At 34.1% G+C, this 12,932-nt stretch overlaps 1 non-coding gene across 1 annotated transcript; it reads left to right on the forward strand.

The window, feature by feature from the left end:
• Positions 1–998: 998 nt before the first annotated feature.
• LOC118010939 lies at positions 999–1,106 on the forward strand. The gene has a single exon (XR_004679358.1). It is a non-coding gene; the product is annotated as a U6 spliceosomal RNA (small nuclear RNA).
• Positions 1,107–12,932: the final 11,826 nt, after the last annotated feature.

Genomic DNA, 12,932 nt, shown 5'->3' on the forward strand with positions numbered 1-12,932 from the left:
CATTGCATTATGAAATTTACCCTGCTTGGAAGGCCACAGTGAGACCCATTCCCGTCCACATAAGAGCCCAGCTTTTATTGCTATTGGAGACCCTGTATTGTTAACTCATCTAATTCATTGACTATTATTATCCATCAAAGTGCCCTGCTCCAACCATACCCATCTTTTTAGATGTCCAATTCAAGATCAACACCTTTGTTATATACTTCCAAATAGTTTCATGCCACATTGAGTCCCCAGGCCTTTAAACTTTGGCAACATTTTGTAGCATTTATCACTGTTAGGGAGCACAATCTTATGCTGTTTGCTTTCATTTGTGTCACTACTTGAATGCTTGATATGGTCATTTCTTGCTGAAATAGATTACAATTCTTTGATAAAGATTTATTATATTTTACATTATTCCAAATTTCTTTTCTGTTTACTTCAGGCTGTAACACAATACTATGCACATAACAGACAACTATTTTAGAGATAAAAACACATGCAGCATGTTACAGAATATAATGCTCTTTAACATGAATTATATTGTTTGATTATGCATATATGTGAAATAGGTTTTATTATCCTCTTTTGTAGATGACATTCATGAAGCTCAGTAATATTAAATAATTCAGTCAAATTCACAAAAATAGTAAAATACAGAGTCGGTATTTAAACCAAGGGATTCTATTTTTATATTTGTGCTCAAAAAACAAAATTAAGGTGTATAAAGAAAGACCAAAAAATTATAGAATTATATTGCATGTGTGTAAGTATATGTGGTGTTGGAGAGGAGATGCTTGAAAACATAGACTTGATTATATTCATGAATTGAGAAGCATTAATGTGGTTTTGATAAGTGATCTGTGCATTTCAAAAATTAAAAACTGCATCTTTCAAGTAGGTAATGCTATTTGAAGTTGACAAAAATTTAGGTAAATTTTGCCCTGATATTACTAATAAAATGGTATAGTTTTATGTATTTTAATTGAGTTAGTTGTATTCAAAGTATTATTGTGCTCACTTCAGCAGCACATATACTAAAATTGGAATGATACAGAGAAGATTAGCATGGCCAAAGCTTTATTAAGTCTACCACTAAGTATGTAATTTATTGCTTTTGCAATATTAAATCTAATTTCTATTACAGATAGTTGGAGTCAATTATTTCCTCATTATAGATTTTCCTACACGTATAACTAATATACAAATATTAATTATAAAATGAGATTCACATATCAAATTGTTTCCAATCTGTACTTCATTGAAAATCAATTCAAAAAACAAAAAAAAAAAAAACAGTTTTTGAGAAATACAATTATCATGGATGTAAAAGCTCTGAAAACTCTCCTATAATTTTATGAAAGTGTATATTGCTCTTGGTAGTAAGTATCTATTAGTTGACATCATGTTTTCTAAGTTACCTGACAAAAACAAACTTAATTCTGATTCTTTGGCACGCTCTAAGTCTTGTAACAGGCTCCAAAAAAACGGGTTTTGAGACAAACCAACCTGAGAAAACAAATCTTAGAAAAGCCCTGGGTTTTGCAAAAAAAGTACCTGGGGCTTTTTTGAGAAAGCTGCAAGTTTTTCCAAGATTGTGATAAGCTGGCTGTTCATCCAGATGAAATTTAGACACAATGCATGCATTAAATGTGTTGAGAACATGACAGCTTTCTCCCAAATTTGATTATAGAAATATGGCAATGACACACACTATCAGTTTGTTAATTATCCAGGGTCCTGTTATCACAACCCTGTTTGTTGTTCTCACAAAAAGAAGGAAGGAGAAAATCTAGAATAATTTTTTTCTAAAGATATATGAGGAAATTGGCCCCCAAATTCTTTTCTGAAAAATATGTCATGACAGGAAAACTCAGGGGACTCTTGATCTGCTTCTAATTAACAGGACATATTGGTCTTAAAACAACATATCTGATTCAAACTTTATTCCAGTATTTTTTGCACAAAAACAAGAGGTATGTATATTAAAGTGAAAGGGTGTCATCTCTCTCTCTCTCTTTTTTTTTTTTTTGTACTCCACATTTTCCTGAAGAATGGTGCCCCTGACCAAAGGGCAAAAACAAGAATACAGAAAGAAGGACATTACATTGAACAAAAATAATAAGTTTTGCTTCCATGAATGCACTGGGCTTTGACTGCTTCCAACCTTTTTATAGAATTCATTATGTTATCAAACCTTCAAAAGAAATGTCTTAGTAAAAAAAAAAAGGTATAAAACTTAGTGAAACAATCCATGTTTGTACTCTTCTAATACACTCCCATAGTAATTTTTTTGTTCTTCAAATAGAGCCCCCGACACATGCTTCCTTCTTGTGCTACTTTCTTCTTTCTCCCATTGGCAAATACCTTGAGAATTGGGATTGTGTCTTATTTCTGTCTCTTTGCCACGTGGCATCTACATAGCCTTTGCTAAGATGAACGCTGCACAACTATTTTCAATGTTAGATGAAGACAGGGTAAGCGGGTGGTGGTGTAAGTTTTGTAAACAAGACTGAAAATAGATTTATTTATTTATTTTTTTAAGATTTTATTTATTTATTTGACAGAGAAAGACACAGCGAGAGAGGGAACACAGTCGGGGAGTGGGAGAGGGAGAAGCAGACTCCCCGCCGAGCAGGGAGCCCGATGCGGGACTCGATCCAGGGACTCCAGGATCATGACCTGAGTCGAAGGCAGTCGCTTAACCAACTGAGCCACCCAGGCGCCCTGAAAATAGATTTAATGGAACTCTCAAACAAAAGTACTTATTTTAATATTTCCATGATTTTTCATGGACCTTCTTACTTTGAGATTTAAAATTGTATATGTGAAGTCAATATGAACCATGAGTTCCTAATTCCAAAAGAAAGCATCGAAATTGAAAAGAAATGTGAATGTGCCCGTCTTTCTCACTAAGACAACTTGGTTGACAAATGAATAAATCAGTTGCTTTTGACATGATTTTTGGTATGACAATTTAAAATTAATCTAATTCAACTGTCACAGTTAAGATAATCAGATGTTAGGGGCGCCTGGGAGGCTCAATCAGTTAAGCATCTGCCTTCAGCTCAGGTCATGATCCCAGAGTTCTGGGATGGAGTCCATTAAACAACACAATGTGGAGGTACGGAAAATGATTTTTTTTTAACTCAGAACTTTATGGAAGTCGCAACATAGTTTATAAACAGAACCTCTGGTATATATTTGATATGTATTTCATGATGTAATATACATTATTCCAGGCATAGATATGTACAGCAAACCACAGGGTAATTAAGAGATTTCAAATCTCAAGTTCTGACTTTTTATCATTATAGCAACATGAAAAATCTTAGTAAGTAAAGCTAAGGCATTCTCTCAGATTTTTTCCTGTTTTATTTTCATTTATCTTGTAGCAGTGGTATCACTTGTGAACCAACGACTCCAAATGAAAATTAGGACTCCTACAAAAATCTGCCTAATGCAAAAACACCTCAGTATTTTTGTACTGAGTAGAGATAACTCTATTTTATTGGATGCAAAAATAAAGTTACATGATATCATTTACCTGGGCTTCAGAGGGCATCTTAAGATTCAATGCTCCTGTATTTTTCTTTCCTTATTCTGAGAAACCAGCCCTCTACCTGTAAAACATCACAGGCACTATGAAAATATACCTGATTCTGTTTGACACAGGAAGTTCCATCCCTTCACTTGGATTATGGTAGGGAGATCATCTATATATTAAGCATTGCTAAAGCATCGTGAATCAAGAAACAGATCAATTTATTTTGAACTTTGACATTCTTCTCTATGCTAGTAACATCATGAATGCCATTCAAAGACTTTCTGCAGAGCATATGAGGATTTGTTTCATGTCCAAAGAAAGTGAGAAAAATAGGTTGGAAGAATTGAGGGCATAAATATCAATAATTGCAAGATTATAATTGATTATCAATAATCAATATTATTATCAATGTCTCTGCATCTCCTCACCAATGTTTATTGTTTTTTCTCCTAAATAAATGACAGTATATATTAAGAAAATGGCAACTCGCTGTTGGGGATAAAACATTGCATGAGTATATTTTTAAAACTTCTGAAAGTGAAATGTTGGCTAAATACCTTAGGTTTTCTATGCTTGCAACAGACATCTGGATATTGGAAACATCTAGTTTGTTAATGCCATCTGAAGAAAAATACAAACGGATGAAATGTTGTCTGTTACCTGGAGGTTATAAAAGCTTCCTAAAACAAGAGAGCAAAGACACCCACCTCCATTCATAGCCTTTCCTCAATTATTCTACAGTTCCCTAACTCTGGAATGCATCCAGTCTGCTACAGCTGTATTTGTAAAATCACCTCTGGGTTTGCAGACAACCTCCTTTCCAAGACCTTGCAATCAATGATCCTCTCTTTCTATTTAATGTTAAGTGTGGCTTGTAGGTGCCACTGATGGAACTCTTCAAAAAGTCAGATGTGACTTTGGTAAGAGATTAAGTATTATCTTTAATCAATGGATCTATGAAAAGAAAAGAAAATCCAAAGCTACAAGCTCTTCATATCCTAGACGCAAGCAACTTGACATTTGCATTGAAATCCCTTCATTTTGTCTTTTATAGAATAATGCCTTCCCTTTATCTTTTAAATTAAACATTGTATAATGTTCATTGAAGAACAAAATCATATCACTGTGAAAGTCATGTTCAAAGATGTGCTGTGGAATTTTAAGTGCAGGCCAAGAAATTTATTGAAGTGGACCAAACTGATACACAAAACCTCTCTGTTTTGGGTTTTTGCACAATGCTATCAGCACCTTATAATATATTATTTCATTTTCTTCTTATTAAATAAGTTGTAATTACCACTGCAAATTCCTCTTTAAAGCATGCTTTTAAAAAGTGTGTATTTAATTTTTTGCAAACCTATAAACTGATTTTGGGGTTTTGGCTAGTGAAAACCCAAAACATTTTAGCTGATACACTTCTATGCTGAATATATCTTTATCACATTTCATAAAAGATTAATGTATGGACTAACATGAAAACATATATTTGTATACAGATGCCATTACTAAATATGTTTAAATTATATACCTATCTATATGTACATATAACTTTTATATATTTAGTTATTATATATGGGAGATAAGGCATTTTCTTTCTTTAAAAACAACGATCTTGGGGCGCCTGGGTGGCTCAGTTGGTTAAGCGACTGCCTTCGGCTCAGGTCATGATCCTGGAGTCCTGGGATCGAGTCCCGCATCGGGCTCCCTGCTCAGCGGGGCTCTGCTTCTCCCTCTGACTCTCACCCATCTCATGCTCTCTCTCTCTCATTCTCTCTATCAAATAAATAAATAAATAAAATCTTAAAAAAAAAACAAAAACAACGATCTTACCATAGTTTAATATACATTAAAATATTTTAACTGACACTCTTACTTACAACAATATAAAAATTTAAAATTGACAATATGCATCCTGAGTTTGCATTTATGTTTTTTCACTATAAAGCATAATTTGGTAGCCTGCTCTTGGCTGGGCAGTTTGGAATTAGCCTTTCTAATTACTAACCTAATTTGCAGCTTAACTTGTTGCACAGGTCCAGAGGTTATCGTTTTCAGCAAAACTGAAAAAAAAAATGAATGAGAAAGTAACTAGATAAAATTGTTCTTAACGATTGGAAAGAAGTCTGGAAAACCACAACCAGGCTAAAATTCACTTAAAAGTTAAATCCTCTTCTGTATTACATGCAATGATAGTGTAGAGGGCACAACTGTGTGAGATAGGACATCATATATTCAATTTATAAGGTCTTTTTAAAGATTTAATTAACATTTATTTTAGAGGAGAGAGAGAGAGAGCGGGGAGGGGGGGAGGGTACAGAGGGAGGGGGTTGGAGAGAGTATCAAGCAGACTCCACATTGAGAACAGAGCCTTGACATGGGGCTCCATCGCATGATTCTGAGATCATGACCTGAGCCAAAACCAAGAGTCAGATGCTTAACCAACTGAGCCACCCGGGTGCCCCTCCAATTTGTACTTTTTATTTCTAGCTAATAATATTCTATGTATGTAAATATGTGACTCTGGTCTGTCATTGATATAATTGGCTAATAATGAAAGAATTAACTCAGAAAATGCAAATCTCCAGAGCCTTTATTTTTATTTTAAATAATAACTAATTTTCAAGCTTGTACTACATGTCAAATATGATGTTTAGTTTAATTATGTTTTTATAATTAAGCAATAGATGGTCACTTACAAAAATTTGTAAAATACAAAAATATAGACAAGTAATTTTAAGTATAATTTTTGCAGGCACAGTAGATCCATTATTCATAACTCCTACCAATAATCAATACTCCTGCAAAATGGATATGTTATATTATTCCTGTGTAACATGAGATGACTATAGCTCCAGGGTTGATGTAATTTGTCCACATAGTGGAACCAGGATATCATGTAAGTTCAGATGGACTTTACATTTTTTTTTTTTTTCTTGTGCAAGTTGTTTTTAAACTTTGAGATTGGGAGTCCCTGGGTGGCTCGTTTGGTTAAGCGTCAGACTCTTAGTTTCAGCTCAGGCCATGATCTCATGGGTCATGGGATCAAGCCCCATATCTGGCTCCATGCTCAGCGGGGAGTCTGCTTGAAGATTCTCTCCCTCTGCCCCTCCTTCCACTCTTTCTCCCTCTCAAAATAAATAATAAATCTTAAAAAAAATAAACTTGGAGCTTGGAAAGATCATTCTTATTTTGTTATTACTATAATTATTTTTTTTTAAGAAGTACTTACACATAAGAGGAAGTTTTATGTGGTAGGCAAAGCAAACTCTCTGAAGGTCCAAATTTGAAACCTGTATCTTCGGTGTTCTTGCTATGTGACTTTGGACAAGTTAGTTATCTTGTCTTTGTCTCCATTTACTCATATTTAAATAGTAGTACCTACTTCATAGAATTCTTTAAGTAGTAAGGTGTTAAGATTTCTAGAGTAACAAGAACACTGGCTATAATATATTACATACTTAATAAGGGCTAGCTATAAGTACAGTGACTATAATCATCATCATCATCAAGGAATGCAAAGTCACAACATTAAAACAAAATAAAAAACAAAAGCAAAAAAAAAAAAAAAGGAAAAAGACTCCCCAAATTAATAGCATCTATTGTTATGGTAAATAAATTTAAAACAAAAAAAAAGTAATATGAACAAAAACAAAGATTATTTGTTCCCATGAGAAGACAGTTGAAAAACTTATAATGATACATTTTTATTTCCTAAATAGTTTTTTTATTTTTTTATTTATTTTATTTTTTTAAAGATTTTATTTATTTATTTGACAGAGACAGAGACAGCGAGAGCAGGAACACAAGCAGGGGGAGTGGGAAAGGAAGAAGCAGGCTTCCTGCTGAGCCGGGAGCCCGATGTGGGACTCGATCCCAGGACCCTGGGATCATGACCCAAGCCGAAGGCAGTCGCTTAACCAACTGAGCCACCCAGGCGCCCATTTATTTCCTAAATAGTTACTGATTTTCCTAAATGTTTTCTTAAATATTACGGGGAGTGATTTCAATAAGATGCTGAAATAGGAGATGCCAGCTCTCATTCCTCCATAGAAACACCAATTTAACAACCATCCATGGACAAAAATACCTTGATTTCTTTTTGTTTACTTGCCAGTATCTAACTCATTAATTGTCAATAAAATTAGTAGACTATGATCATGTGTCTATATCATTATATTTTAGGTTTCGTTTAGGCATCATTTTCACTCTGGAGAAGATTTTGAGTATCCAGAGATCATATGCAGAACTCTAAAAAGTATCATTCCCTATGCTTTTTATTCAAGACATTTTATTTAACATTACCTATGAGCCAGGTACTCTACTATGTGCAGTATCAAATAAGGCTGAGGATTAGAATATCCATTATAAAATAAGATAACAAAATGCTCTATGGACAGTGACTTATACCATTAAGGTTATTTATAGTTTACTTGGTTAATAGCTTTGTGTTGGTAGCTCAACGGTTTCTTCAAAGACCCAAAAAGATCTTTTCCTTCCTTATGATTTTAGCATAGTTGCTTTTGTCCTCCCGAGTGTCACTTCAGACTTCTGACATGGATGCCACATCCCAAGCATCATTCTTGCTATCTGGTTAAGAATAAGGGGAAAATGATAACAGCAACAAGCTCTTTTCTTCATCTGTCCCCTTTTATTAGACAGGGGAAGAAAAAAATTATTGTATTCCCAAGGCAAAATTGTCATTAGCCAAAATCGTGTCACATGGTCAAATCTAGTTATAAGGAAAGACATAAAGTACCTATTGAAAATGAATAGGATTTTCATGTTTGATTAGATTTGAGGATGGAGATATGTATTTTTTTTTTAAAAAATTGATTTTCTCTTCATAAAAAAGATAGAGGTTTGGTAGCAGTCGGTTAAAATATAACAAGATCTACTACATTTAGCTAATTTTGTTCTAAACCAGAAGTACTGTGCATATCTTCTTTACTCATATGATACCCACACAATAAATATTAAGTATCTATTGCATAACTTATTAAAAAAAAAACACTGTACTAAAGTTGAAAATATAATGTTGAACAAATAGGAGTAACCCCCGCCAGACTGGCAAATTAGGAAATTACAATCCACTGCAAACACAGGCTAGTCCACATTGCATGGACGAAGATAATAAGAATATTAAGAGGAATTTCCCTTAGAATGCACTGTTTAAAAATCACTTCCCATAGCAAGCGATGTCTAACCTTAAACTAAAAATAAACAGAAGTCACTTAGGTAAGAATTTGAGTACGCAAAGTAATTTACACTATTTTTAAGGCAATAAGGACCATCACAAGAGTTTAAGCAGAGGAACTAAATGTTTGGCTTTGGATTTGGGGTAATATCCCACAGGTTCCAAAAAGAATAATTGTTTGTAGGTTAACAGGGTTTAACAGAAAAATAATAATTAATTAGCTCTTACAGCAATGCTGATGAGATATGATAGTGCTTGAACTATGTAGCAAAAGTGGAAATAAAATCGACTAAATCAAGGGATATGAGGATGTATAACTGGTAGAATAGATTATGTGTTATATGTGGGGCAAATAACAAGGAAAAATAAGTAGTGAGGTTTGAATGAGGTTCAAGTTTGAGAACATGGTAACATTTGTTGAAATAGGTGATGAGGAAAATAAGCAGATTGCCGGGCCAAAGAATAGGATCTTGATGTTTGAGATACTGATATCAACTGTTGGACATCCAGGGAAAAATGTACAAGAAGAAGTTGACTCTACAGACTAGAATCTGAAATGGATGGTCTTAGTTGGAGATTTAGATTTGGGAATAATCTGTGTATAGAATATAACTGATGTCAGGAGAGTAGATGAGCGTGTTCAGGGAGAACATATCAAGTAAGAAGGGAAGAAGGGTTAAATTAGAACCTAAAGGACTGAACAAGAAGAGTATCAGGAAACTAATTCATCATCCCTGTTGGCTATAACATTACTGAAATATGGCAGAAGGCATGTTCCTGGATAATCATACTATCTCTTGTCAAAGTGAAATTCAATGAGCAAGATAAATTGACATATTGTGAGACCAAATGACAGTGATTAAGTACTGACCATTTACTGAAAATCTAGATCCAATTACTTACTGTATACAAGGGGTAGAGTGACCTTTTGAATGAGACTATCTGTGGTAGAATAGCTTACATCTGAAAGCTTTCTTTTCTTTAAACCTGACAGAGATGAAGGAAAGATTTCAATACTGGAAAAAGTAGAGCACACTTGCTATCAGACATAAAATAGCTGCTGATCAGAGGAGCTGAGACTCTATATGTTTAAAAGATGCTAGATTAATGAGATGCTCTTATTCTGATCCATAAATATTTGTCACTTCAATTTGTCAATTACTTGCCTGGTCTTCTCTGAGGAGGAAGAAATTGTCTTATTTTCACCATGTCCTCTTTGTTCTTCTAAACAAATATGTATTATTCCAGACATTATGCTAGGTCCTGGGGATGAACAGATGGATACTAAAAGTTCCTAATATTTGTGATTACTGTCCAGCCAAAGAGACACAAAGGTGTACAGCTAAATTAAAGTACAACATGGAAGATTCTATAATACAGATGTGTAAGTTTGTTTTATTGCAAGCATAAACTCCTTGAGAGTAGAAATCAGTCATCATCGCCTCCTAAGCAATAAGCACAGTGTCCAGGTAGGCACTTAATATGCTCATAAAATATGTGAGCATATTTTCCATGCTCACATCATGGAGCTTCAGATGAGCTCCCATCTAGCTCATATAAATATTTAATTCAATTTAGAAGGATACATGTAACCAGACAGTATAAAACAAAGGTGGGCTAATAGAGGAATGGAAAAAAAGGGTATAAAATAAATACAGAAATGAGGCCAGCTTTAAACACCTTAATGACCTTTGACTCCACATTTCATTATCTGTATAAACAAAGGCATTACTTTGTAGGGAATTGTGTTATCACTTGGGAGGTAATATTTGGGAAAGTATTTGAGAGAAGAATAGATGTTTTCTCAGAGTAGTGTTAACAGGGCACTTCAGACAGAAATAATTTCATTTTGAACAGATGTAGGTAAATAGAGTAGACTGAAAAGGATGAGAATAAAGATATATTAGGGCCAAATTAGAAAGGCCTCATGTACATGGGAAAAGAATTTGTCATTGTTATTGGCTGAGTTGTATCTCCCCCAAATTCATATGTTGAAGTCCTAACTCCCCGTATGTTAGAATGTAACTGTATTTGAAGATAGAGCCTTTAAAATGGTAATTAAAGTAAATTAAGGTCATATCGGTGGGCTTTAATCCGGTATGACTGATATCCTTATAAGAAGAGGAAATTAGAACATTGACAACATGTAGACTGAAGGACGACCATGTGAGAACACACCTAGAAGACAGCCATCTGCAAGCCCAGAAGAGAGCCTCAGAAGAAACCAAACCCGCTGACACCTTGATCTTGGACTTCTAGCCTCCAGAACTGTGAGAAAATAAATAGCTGTTGTTTCGACTACGCAGTGTGTGGTATTTTATTATAGCAGCTTTAGTGAACTCATACAATTCTCAAGTAATGGGGCAACTGACAGATACAGTTTTATAAAGATTACAGAGGCAATATGGAATATGGGCCAGAGGAAAGAGAGACTGAGAAGGGGGTCTGGTTATAGGGTAAAAATTAAGTCCTGACCTAAACTCAGGCTAATGAGAACTGCAAGAAGTTGCATTACAGAGATATTTCTGAGGTATAACTCATTGCCTAAAAATGTGGTAAAGGTGGATTTTAACAACAAGGAAGCAAGTCTCCATAGATTCTAAATTGCAATACTGGGTTGAAGGTATTAACTAAGACAAGAAATTGAGGTTAAATGTTGTATTTTTTTTTTTTTTTAATTTGAAGTAGGTTTAGTTTTGAACGTGTTATGTTTGCATCATAGTGAATGTGGCAATGAAATGTTTTAGATATATTGAACTTACAGGGTCTTTAAAACATTTTTTGAATTTCTTCAACGAAACATAAAATAAGGGTCTTAAGCTTGCAAAAAGTGTCTTATTTAACATTCTGATCAGGAAAAATGGCTGCTTAAAATGAAAGATGAGCAACCCATAAATTTGAGGCTGGCCTTTTGTGATAATTAGAAGAAATCCACAAATTCTTCCCTCCTCACAAACATCTATGCTCTAGTATCATCTTCTTCAACTTGACTTTTCTCACAGTGTGACAATCTTACTCCATACTCCAGCAATAAGATGGTACCATTCTCTCTCTCAAAGTCAGGGTTAAAATATATGAATCATGCAGGGAAGGAAGGAAGGAAGGAAGGAAGGAAGGAAGCAAGGAAGGGAGGGAGGGAGGGAGGGAGGGAGGAAAGAAGGAAGGGAGGAAGAGAGGAAGAGAGGAAGAGAGAAAGAAAGAAAGTCTTCCAAAGAAAATCTTGACTGGCTTGCATCTATAACACCAAGCAGTGCTTTGCTTGACATGGAAGAAGCATTCAATAAAAGCTTATTTCATTAATGCAGTATACTATTGACCTTGGACTCAAAGCACTTAGGCAAAAGAAAATGGGTGATTTCCTGAATAGATAATTTTATAAGTCTTTAAAAAAGAATAAGATTAGTTATGCTAACATAATTTATTTTCTATCCCTGACAGAAATACCATAGGATTAGAAATGCCTTCCTCTTTAAGCCCCCTCTCAGATATTAGTAATCACAATTGCAAAGGCTGTGCAAAAGTCCCAGAGGAGGTGTTTATGGAGTAAAATGGTTTCCATGTCTTCTTTTCTGAAAATCAGTGTCAACACTACTGTCAGGAAACAATATTTTAGGAGTGAGCTCTGAGATGTACTTCAAAGTAATGTTTTATTTCTTTTTTTGTACTTAGAAAAATTCACCCTTCATAAATTAAAGTATGCTTATATTTCATAATAAAGTTTAGAAATAAAAAAAAATACCTACTGAAAATCTCAGTGGTGAATGTGTAGAGTCAAAAGCAAATAAGGTAGTTATATTTTACAAATCTGGCAGAAACAAATGCAATTCAAGAATTGTTCCAAGAAAGCTGAGAATAGAGGAAAGATAATTAAATCTGAAGATTCAATGAGAAGTAGTAGAAACTAGGACATAATTAAAAGTTTTTAAATACTTTTTTTTTTAATGTTGAGTTTTATGTACCTGTAATTTCTCATGAAAACTTATTTTTAAAACGTGGACCTTCCATGATAAGCATGGAAATATCATTTTTTTTTAAAAAGGAGTTAAAATGAAAGAAAATTCTCTCTGTTTTTTCCAGTATTTATTAAAGAATTTGGATAAATCAGAGTTCAGAGAATGAGGGCTATCTAAAGGAAATAACATTTACTACAAGCTGTTCATTCACCTGCAAGGCTCGTAGATGGTGAGTCAAGCCAGTAAAGACAAC

Source organism: Mirounga leonina, unplaced genomic scaffold (assembly GCF_011800145.1).
Source record: "Mirounga leonina isolate KUSES-001 unplaced genomic scaffold, KU_Mleo_1.0 Mir_129, whole genome shotgun sequence".
Classification (NCBI taxonomy): Eukaryota; Metazoa; Chordata; class Mammalia; order Carnivora; family Phocidae; genus Mirounga; species Mirounga leonina.